Below are 10290 nucleotides of genomic sequence, written 5' to 3' on the forward strand. Positions count from 1 at the left end.
TTGATTCTAAGATGGAAGGTAAGAATTAAAAAAAAAGAACCTAAAAGTTTCTTGAAGGTAAAGGCTATATTGGCCTTTCTTTTATCCCCAGTACTGAGAAGAATATCTAGTGTAGAGTTAATATTTAGTCATTGATTGATTAATTGATTGGTTGATGAATACTTTATATGGTGACAGGCTTTAAGAAGTGACTCATTCCAAGTCATCTAGCTAGCTGTGAGTCAAACCCAGTTCTCTCATCTTCAATCTCTCCTAATCTCCTGACTCCTTCTCCTCACCAGCAATTATGTTTAGGTCTCCTCTGTACCAACAGGTGGACTAGACAATGAATACCCAGATCTTAAAGCATGTCCAATATGCCTGGCATTGACTACGTGGAGTCTTGGTGATCCTGCTTCTGTGTGATGTGATAGAAGGTTGTTGATCTCTGATTCAGAGCACTAGCAGATATCCAACTTCTTAGAGACAAAAAGGAACTTCTTTTGACCCAACTATTTCCTAAATTTATGATCCCATACCTCTCTTCTCCTTCACTGCTAAACTTCTAGAAAGAAAAACCCTTAGTACATTCTTTCTACATTATACATTTACTTGCTCATTGTCCATTCACTCCTCAATACTCTTGCAATTAGGTATTTGATCCCCATCCATCTTGACATTCCATGATCACAAATGACTTCATAATGCCAAACCCAGTGACCTTTCCTAAGTCCTTTTCCTTCTCAGTATTTCACTGACCTCTATTAACTATCATCTCTCTTTCTTGCAAATTATCCTTGTGCAGGCTGCCATACTTATCTTCTCTGGATCAATCCAGTTTCGGCGTATTTGCTGCCAAAGCAAGTACAATTTCTCCTCCTCTCTTCATTCTTTTCCCCCCTTTATTTTCATGACAATGTTCTCATTGAGATCTCAGTGATATCTGTGCCTTCCAGAAGGGGATCCTAGATGAGAGAGGGAGAAGGAAGAAGGCAGGCTTTTTCAGGCCATTCTTTATAGGAGATGATATCTTCACAATAACCCAGTGGATTGAGGGATGTGTTGTGCAGCATAGAAGCCAACACAGAGTCTGTAGGCTACAAGAAGTCCAAAATACTCCTAAGTGAACCCAAATGAGATTAAAATGTAATGATGACACGTTTAAAAATAAATAAAAAATACAATGCGATATAGAAAATGTTCATATGTGGTTTTCCAAGCCATTACACCTCCAATAGGGATTCTTTTCTATGGTTTATTCACTCCTGATCCTATTTGAGTTTGACACCCCTGGAGCATAGAAGTAGTCCTTGTTGTTTTTATTGATTACAAAAAAGCATTTGACTTACTAGACCAAATGGATACCTCAAAGACTTCAAACTAGTAAGGGCCTGCCCTGAATATGCTAAGATCTCATCAGATTCCTCCATAAAGTGTAATCAGAGATAATTTTGTCCAATAATCTTTTCTTTTAATCTAACTTCTCATCTGTGTAGAAATAGTGTGGACCAAAATGCCTTGCTCTAAAAGGCTCTTTATTATTGGTCTGATACCCTCTGTGGTTTCTTTGTTCAATCTGTATTTTTGGAAAGTAAATTCCTTTACCAGTGTAGACAGGTATCTTTTCTTGATACCTTGAGTCTTAGAGAGTTTCCTTGGGTGTCTTGAGATAGTTTATGATCCTATGAGAGGTTAACTGCCATGCTCAAGGTGCCAAAACTTGTATGTGTCAAAGGCAAGAGTTGAATCTGATTCTATCTCTGATTTCCATACACTATGATGCCTCATCATTGATAATCCTTTGGACATCTGTTACAAAACAGAGAGATCACTTAAATTATTCCCTATTGGTAGGAAGGATATCCCAAAGTCACATTGTAGGATATGGGGTTCCCTAAATGGCTAGGTTCTTCAGATATACTTGCTGATCAATTATATTGTGCATGTTGGCCTGGAAAATTTTCAGGGTTCCTCATTTATAGCCATAGCCACTCAAAAGAGATTGGTTTTATAATCTGCATTGAAAAAACAAATAGATGACCCATTCATTTTAACTTAATCCAATAAGACTTGATTAAATGCTTCCTTTGTGTTAAGAGGGGGGCAACCTGGTAGCCTAATCGAATAGAGTGCCAAGCCTGAAATTAGGAAGAATCATTTTCCTGAGTTCAAATTCAGTCTCAAACACCAGCTGTGTGATCTTGGGTAAATCACTTAACCATTCTTGCCTCAGTTTTCTTATCTGCTAAATGAGCTAGTAAAGGAAATGGCAAACCATTCTAGTATCTTTGTCAAGAAAACCCCAGATAGGCTCATAAAGAGTTGGACACTACTGAAAATGATTGAACAACAACAAATGTGATATGGACCATGATTGGCTATGGGAGAGTCAAAGAAAAAAATGAAAGTGTCCTTGACTTCAAGGAGCTCACCTTATTCTCTGAGTGGGAGATAAAGGATAGACAAATGTATCAATACAAGACAGTTTAGGAGGGGATGGGTATAGTGAATAAGGCACTGAACTTAGAGACAGGAAGATCTAGGTCCAAATCCCATTTCATAAAAGTGGTAATCATTTAACCTCTCTGTGACTCAATTACGTCTTCTGCAAAATGAAGAACATTCAACTCAATGGCCCCTAAGGTCTAAATCTATGGTCATTTGATCCTATGATCCCCAAGATTTCAATATTCGATTCTTATCTCTCCCCTAATCTCCAGTTCCAGATCTCCAACTACCTGATGGAAATCTCTTTTTGCATATCCCATCAACAGCTCTATCTCAATATGTCCTGACCTGAATTCACTTCCTCTCTCAATTTGTACCCCCCCCCAATTCTGATTCCAGGTCTCCATGTTGATTTCACCATCCTTTCAGCCAGATTCAGAACTCTGAAGTCACCTTTGGGTTTTCTGAGACATGTTCCATGAAACTTGTTGATATCAGATACATCACTGTTCCTAAGCCTTGTCATATTCCTTTGCTCTGTTTATACAATTCAATCATCTGTTTCCTGAGAGAAATGACAAAACCTTCTTTTTCTTCTGTATCTTTTCAGAGTGCTCAGACCCTATGTATAAGAAATGCTTAATTCAACTTATAAATTAACTGCAAAAAATACCATAAACTAATCAGTACAACAGACAGAGATAGGCTTTAATTCTTTCAACAATTTCGGTTCCCTCTCTTTAAGGTCAAGGTGAGCTACCATTTCCCTTGGATAAATATACAGCTCAGGTTTATAGCTTTCAATAAACTCTTTGAAATATTCATGAATGAAAACTATATAAATACTACAAGTTAAATTATTCATCAAGGCTCTACATACAGAATTATTACTTTATCCTTGTGGTTTTCTGGTCACAGCCCAGTTGACTTCTATAGTCCCAAGGGAGGGACAGAATAATGTTTTTTTTGGATAAAGAGAATAAATTATTCAATATGTCTCATGTATACTTCCATATAGCTAAATACTTGTAAATATTTCAAGAGGTTTAACAAGATCCATTATCTACCATCTTGTTCCATCACTAGGTGATCAGGGAAGAGGAATTTAGGAATGCATGGGGCTGGTTAGATTTACCTCGATCAAGAGTGGTAAAAATATACAGCTAAGTGGCACAGTGGGTAGAGTGCTGGACCTGGATTCAGGAAGATTCATTTGTTCTGAGTTCAAATCTGACCTCAGACACTTACTAGATAGGTGACCCTGGGCAAATTACCTAACCATGTTTGCCTCAGTTTCCTCATCTGTAAAAATGAGCTAGAGAAGGAAATGGCAAGTCACTCTAGTGTCTTTGCCAAGAAAATCCAAATAAGGTCACAAAGAATTGGATACAACTGAAAAATGAGCAAACAAAAATGTATCGCTCCCTTTGAATGAATTGCAGAGTAATACTAAGCAATTTCAAGTGGTTGAGAACACTGTTCCACAAGGCCAGGATTAGGAAGGGTTCATATCCAGACATGATGTCCACCTGTGCCAAGATATGAAGGCAAGAGATGGAAACATCCACATGGGCATTGCTAGGTAATGTATGAATACCCCTTTGTCAGCCTTCAAACAAGATATAAATTGAAGTTATTCTGGGCTCCAAAGCATATGTATGTGTCACCAAGTGAACAGTGGAAATAGCCCTGGTCATGGTATCTGAGGTCCCTGGTTCAAATCCAGCCTCTGTTTTACCTTAGGCAAGTCACTTAACCCTGTATGCCTCAGTTTTCTCATCTGAAAAAATGAGCTGAAGAAGCAAATGGCAAATCACTCCAGTATTTTTACCAAGAAAATCCCAGAAGGAGTCAGGAAGAGTCAGACACAACTGAGAAACGATTGAACAATAACAAGAAGAAAGACAGTAGATACAATTGGAAACCAGTGAGTATGTTTCTCCTAGGGAATGAATATCTGGTATCTTTTTAAAACTCCACCTTATATCTCGGAATCAATACTAAGTATTGGTTCCAAGGCAGAAGAGTAGTAAGTACTGGGTAATGGAGGTTAAGTGACTTGCCCAGGGCCACACAGCTAGGAAATGTCTGAGACCAGATTGTGCTAAATTTAGATTGAGAAAGAAAACTCTCTATAGACCAGATGAGAAATATTTTCTTGCATAGGAGAAAGACCCTTCATGGGGTCCCAGAAACCCGAGTTCAAAACCTGGTTTTGATGCTTACTCTCTTTGTGACCTAAACCCCTGTGCCAGTCTCAGTCTCTTCATCCATAAAATGAGATTAAGCATCTAGTTTTTTTTTTGTTTTGTTTTGTTTTTTTATCCTGGGACTCCATTCTAGGAGCATAGGGCCACAACCAGTAGGCAATGGGTCGCTCAGGGTCACCCAGCTGGGAAGTGTCTGAGCCCGGATTTGAACCTAGGACCTTTCGTCTCTAGGCCTGGCTCTCAATCCACTGAGCTAGCCCAGCTGCCTCTACTTTAGGTTGCAGTTTCTTTAGCAGATGTAGTTTTTACAGGGTGGGGTTGTTAGCCCCACGCCCAACCCTCCTCCCTTTTCATCCTGGCTAGGGACCCTTAGCCCAGGAGTGGTAAGGGTGGGCGATAGGGGTCAAGTGACTTGCCCAAGGTCACACAGCTGGAAGTATCCGAGGCCGGACTTGAACCTAGGACCTCCAGTCTCTAGGCCTGGCTCTCAATCCACTGAGCCATCCAGCTGCATCTAGTAATCATTAAATATTTCCTATGTGCCAAGCACTAGAGAGAACAAAGAACAAAAAATTAAATAACTTCTGCTGTCAAGATGAATGTTTATTTTCTATTGGGGAAACATTACAGACATATATTATTATATTAAAAAGTAAATACAAGAGAATTTGGGGAAGTGGTCCTAGCAGCTAGGGTTGGGGGAGGAGGGCCAGGGAGGCATTTTAGAGAAGAAGGAACTAGTGATTCTAAGAGGTGGAGTTACAGAAGGAAGGCTTTCCTGGTAGAAGGGACAGCTTGTGAAAAGGCATAGAAATTAGATCTTGAAAAAAAATTAATTTAATTAAAAAAAAAGAAATTAGATCTTGAGAGTTATTTAGCTGGAACAAGAAGTCAATTCGGCTTTTGAGGCCCCTTCTATCTCTAAATCTGTGTAGGCATATAAATATACACACAAACACGTGCATACATACATACATAAGTCATGTGTGTATATATCATTTTGTGCCATATATAAAACATGTTATATGTGTCATGTGGTATTACATACATATTCATATTCTTCCCCCCTTCTTTTTGCCTTAGAAATTGGAGCAAATGTTTTCTCCATCTGGCTCTGCCCTCATGAGATGAAACGAGATGAGATCAGACCTGTCCTAGCCCTGAGCAAACTCTTGATCATAGAGGAAATGGAACAAGCCAGGGCACCAGATGCCTTGTAGGCAAAGGCATTTCATCCTGAAGAGCTGTCAGGTTTCAAGCAGGTGGAACAGTCTTCTTTCTAGAGACCATCCAAGAATTGATGCTTGCCAACAAAAACTATCCCCTCAAGCCATGAGAAGCCAGAAACTTGCGCGGGCTGGGAGCACTGATGTAGGAAGTTGTTTCCAAGCAGGTGGTCATTGACTGAAAAGCAGGTCAAGGAAAGACAAGCCAGGATATTGGATCCAAAGATAAGTCTTCAAATTCTAGCCACCTTGAGACAACCATATGACTAGACCTTCCTGCTCTCATCTTTCTCCACCAGTAGCTTAGAAACAACTTCACTCATAGATAGGTCTAGGAATGCAAGGGATGTCAGAGATTGTCTAGTCCAATTCACTCATTTTTTACACAAAGAAACTTAGGACCATAGAGGGAAATGACTTTTCTAAGGTCAGATATGCAGCATTAAAGGTAAGATTTGAACCCAGGTCATAGTATATCTAGAGCTAGAAAGCCTGTCAGAGGTCATCTAACCCAATGTCTTCATTTTACAGAGGAAGAAACAGAGACTTCAGAGAAGTTATTTAACTTGTCCAAGGACACCCAGATATAAAGCATTAGAAGTGGGTGGGCATGGGGATAACTAGGTAGTGGATAGAAAGCTAGGATCAGAAATAGAAGGTATTGGGTTTAAATCTAGCCTCAGACACTTCCAAATTGGGCGACCCTGGGTAAGTCATTTAATACCCATTGCCTAGCCTTTGCCATTCATCTCTTGGGACTAATTCAGGGTATTGATTCTAAGATGGAAAGGGTTTAAAAAAAAGAAGTGGGAGAGAAGCAGCCATTGTCAAGAATGAATCCTTTTTTTATTACAAATTTAATGAACATCAATAAACATTAGTATTTCAATATAGAAAGAAGAACTCTAAAATTGCATGTGAAATCATGAACTTTTGGGGTATCCATTTTGTCGTTTTAACAGAAAAGCCCATTGAAGTTATCAGTGACTCCTAAATTTCTTTTTACCCTCCTCTGTAGTCCTGCTCATCTACTTGGAAGTAGGTCAGGGACTCAGGAAGGCATGACCTAATTCTCTTCTCTTTGTCTTTGTATACTGAGATGTTCATTTGCTGGTGTTTGTTATGTCCACAATAATAGAGAAAACAAACGAAACATTTATTATTATTAATGGTTCATATGTTGTGTTAGGTTGTTTCAGTTGCATCCAACTCTTTGTGACCCCATTTTGGAGTTTTCTAAGCAAATATTCTAGAGTGATTTACCATTTCCTTCTCCAGGTCCTTTCTACAGATAAGGAAACTGAGGTAAAGAGGATTAAATGCCTTGCCTAGGGTCACATAACCAGTAAGTATCTGAGGCTGGATTTGAACTCATGAAGGTGAATCTTCCTAATTGCAATCCCGGTGCTTTATCCAATGTGCCAACTAAGAGATGACATCTGGGTTGTGCTTTGAAGAAGATTTCAGAGGTTAGAGGTGAGGAGAGAAATCATTCCTGAGGGGGAAGTGTGGACCCATATTTGTGTATATATCTTACCTGGATGATAAGATGCTGGAGGGCAGAGATTATTCTTCACTTGTCTTTTTTATCCCTGGTAGTTAGCAGAGAGTGACACTTAGCAAATGCTTAATAAAGGCTCATTAAATTGAATGAATGACTTCTAGTTCGCCCACATTATAGGTGTTTAATAAATATTTGTTGTGCTAATAAATGCCTAATTTTTACTATCTCTGGATGAAAAGCCACTTGCCTTGTTTTTATTCACTTAATTCAGTAAGTACTTATTAAGCACCATCATATATATGATATGCTTATACTATCAATGGCATATATGTATGTGTATGTATAATATAATTATGTTATATAATTGTTAGTAGAGTTATAATATTACCTATAAGTATATAATAATTGTATATCACTTGTATGCTAGGCACTAGAGATACAAAGGTAAAAATACAAGATTTAAATTAGTATCCAATAATTCCAGTTATTACATTTTATAAGATTTATTAGTCATCACTTGAAGTAGAAGAAATAAAAGAACAAAGTACAAAACTTAAGTACAGCCACGTGAAGAAACCTCTCCTGTCTGGTTCTCCTCCAACCTCCTCAAACCACGTTCCCGGGAAAAGAGAGCGAGAGGGAGGAGCTACACAAAACTTATATCTTCCCTACGGAAGGATGTATGTAGCTAAACACGTAAATGGGATGCTAGGAAAGAGAGTCCTGGGGGGCAAATTCTAATTACACAAAATGAAACACTGTCTGATCTCAAAGAGACCCTTTTATCCTCTTGGAACAGACCACACACAACACATACTCTGTCTCTGCCCCGGGGGACGGTTCTACTTCGTTCTGTTCTACTTTGGGAAAGCAATTCACATAGACATAATGATTTGCAGCATATAAACAAAGTTCGTCCAGAATCATTCTGAGTGATGTAAGGAGAGCTCTTATAATTGGAGAAATTAAGAAAGGCTTCCCATAGGAAGTAACAACTGGGTTGTGCTTTGAAGAAGGTTCCACAAGGTACAAATGAGAAGAGAAAGCATTCCCATGGGGAAAGTCTTAGGGAGGAAAATGGAAGTTATGTACTAGGAACAGGAAGAAGGCTAGTTCGGCTTGAATGTTGGTTGGTTTATTGTTGTCCTTGGTACTCAAAGAGGACCAAAATGATATCACTGTGTTGCGGTCAACGTACAATGTGTCCAACTGTGGCTGATCAAACTAATATAAGCTTGAAACACTCTATCACTGGTTGGGTACAAATAGCCCATAAAGATTAAAATTAATATACAATAACTAAGTATTATATTTTATAAAGTTAATTCATAATAACTAAAGTAAAACAAAAGCTAGCTAACCAAGCCCTGGTTGTGAGAGAAGAAAGCAGCAGGGGCAGAGTTAGAGAACTTATAAACAATATGTGAAGACACAAATATGGGGGAAGGGAAAAGGGTTCTGGGAGATGAAAAAGAATTCTGGGAAATGGAGTTCAAGGTACGAGAATTTCTAACTATACAAAACATTTGGGATAGAAATGTCTAAATTTGCCCATTTCATGTTTCTTTTGAGCTATTATTGTTCTGCTTTGCCCACAAAACAGCACCTTTTTTGGTGTGGGCACACCATGATGGATGGTCCTGTGCCAGTGTCTCCCATGTCTTGCAATTGAAATCAAAGTTCTTCAGAGAGAACTTGACAGTGTCCTTGTATTGCTCTTCTGACCTCTACTTGAGTGCTTACATTGTGAGTTTGCCATAAAATCATCTTTTAGACAAACGTGCATTTGGCATTTGAACAAGGTGGCAAGCCCTTCAGAGTCAGTGTCTGGTACCTTCTCTTGCCGGGGGATCTTCAGAATCTTCCTAAGACAATTCAAATGGAAGTGATTCAGTGCAGTAGATAGAGCATCAGATCTGGAGATTCATCTTCCTGAGTTCAAATCTGACCTTGGACACTAGCTGTGTGACCCTGGTCAAGTCACTTATCCCTGTTGGCCTCACCTTGGACACTAGCTGTGTGACCCTGGGCAAGTCACTTATCCCTGTTGGCCTCAGTTCTCTCATCTGCAAAATGAACTAAAGAAGGAAATGGCAAACCATTCCATTTGCCAAGAAAATCCCCGATGAGGACACCAAGAGTTGGACACAAGTGAACAGTCACAACAATAGGGAGGCAAGGAACTCCATGTCAGATCTGAACATTGAACATCTAAATGAATAACACCTTAGTATCTTTTATTTTATTGACTCACTTGATATTAATGAGTACAGTCTTTTTCTTTCTGTCTCTAGATCAGCATTGGCCAATGATATGGCTATGATATACGATTTCAGAATACAAGGTGAACATCTAGGATCTTTGGTTTCTTCCAGTATCAGCTTTGGTACAGCTATGGGATTTGCATGAAAGCATGCTTGTAATGACTTTCCTTAGAATCTTATATTAGATACTAGAATTGATCTTAGAATCAATGCTATGTATTGGTTTTAAACAGAAGAACAATAAGGGCTAGGCTAGGTTAAGTGACTTGCCCAGGATCACACAGCTAGGAAGTTTACAAGGCCAGATTTGAAACTCCCTTCTCTAGTCCTGGATTTCAATCTACTGAGCTACCTATCTGCCCCCTCAGTGACTTGCATTTCACTTTCCTCCTGGATCCTGCTTCACTTTTTCTTTCCCAAACAGGTTTAAATAAAAAATAATGCCTTGCCCCAATCATCATCCTCACTGGTTGCTCTGATCTGTTTCACTTGTAGCTTCATAACTATAAATCATTTGCTTTATCTCATCTTTCTGGACCTAATGTCCTTCATCAATCAATAAGCATTTATAAAGCTGCTAATGTATTTCAGGAAGTATCCTAGATGGTAGGAGTGCAGAAAAACCATGTCTAAAAAACTGATTTAAAAAACATGATTTA

At 38.8% G+C, this 10290-nt stretch overlaps 1 non-coding gene across 1 annotated transcript; it reads right to left on the reverse strand.

Moving 5' to 3' along the window:
• Positions 1-739: 739 nt before the first annotated feature.
• On the reverse strand, positions 740-843 carry LOC123248172. Its single transcript, XR_006506251.1, has one exon. It is a non-coding gene; the product is annotated as a U6 spliceosomal RNA (small nuclear RNA).
• Positions 844-10290: the final 9447 nt, after the last annotated feature.

The sequence above is a fragment of the Gracilinanus agilis genome, chromosome 4, assembly GCF_016433145.1.
Source record: "Gracilinanus agilis isolate LMUSP501 chromosome 4, AgileGrace, whole genome shotgun sequence".
Taxonomy (NCBI): Eukaryota; Metazoa; Chordata; class Mammalia; order Didelphimorphia; family Didelphidae; genus Gracilinanus; species Gracilinanus agilis.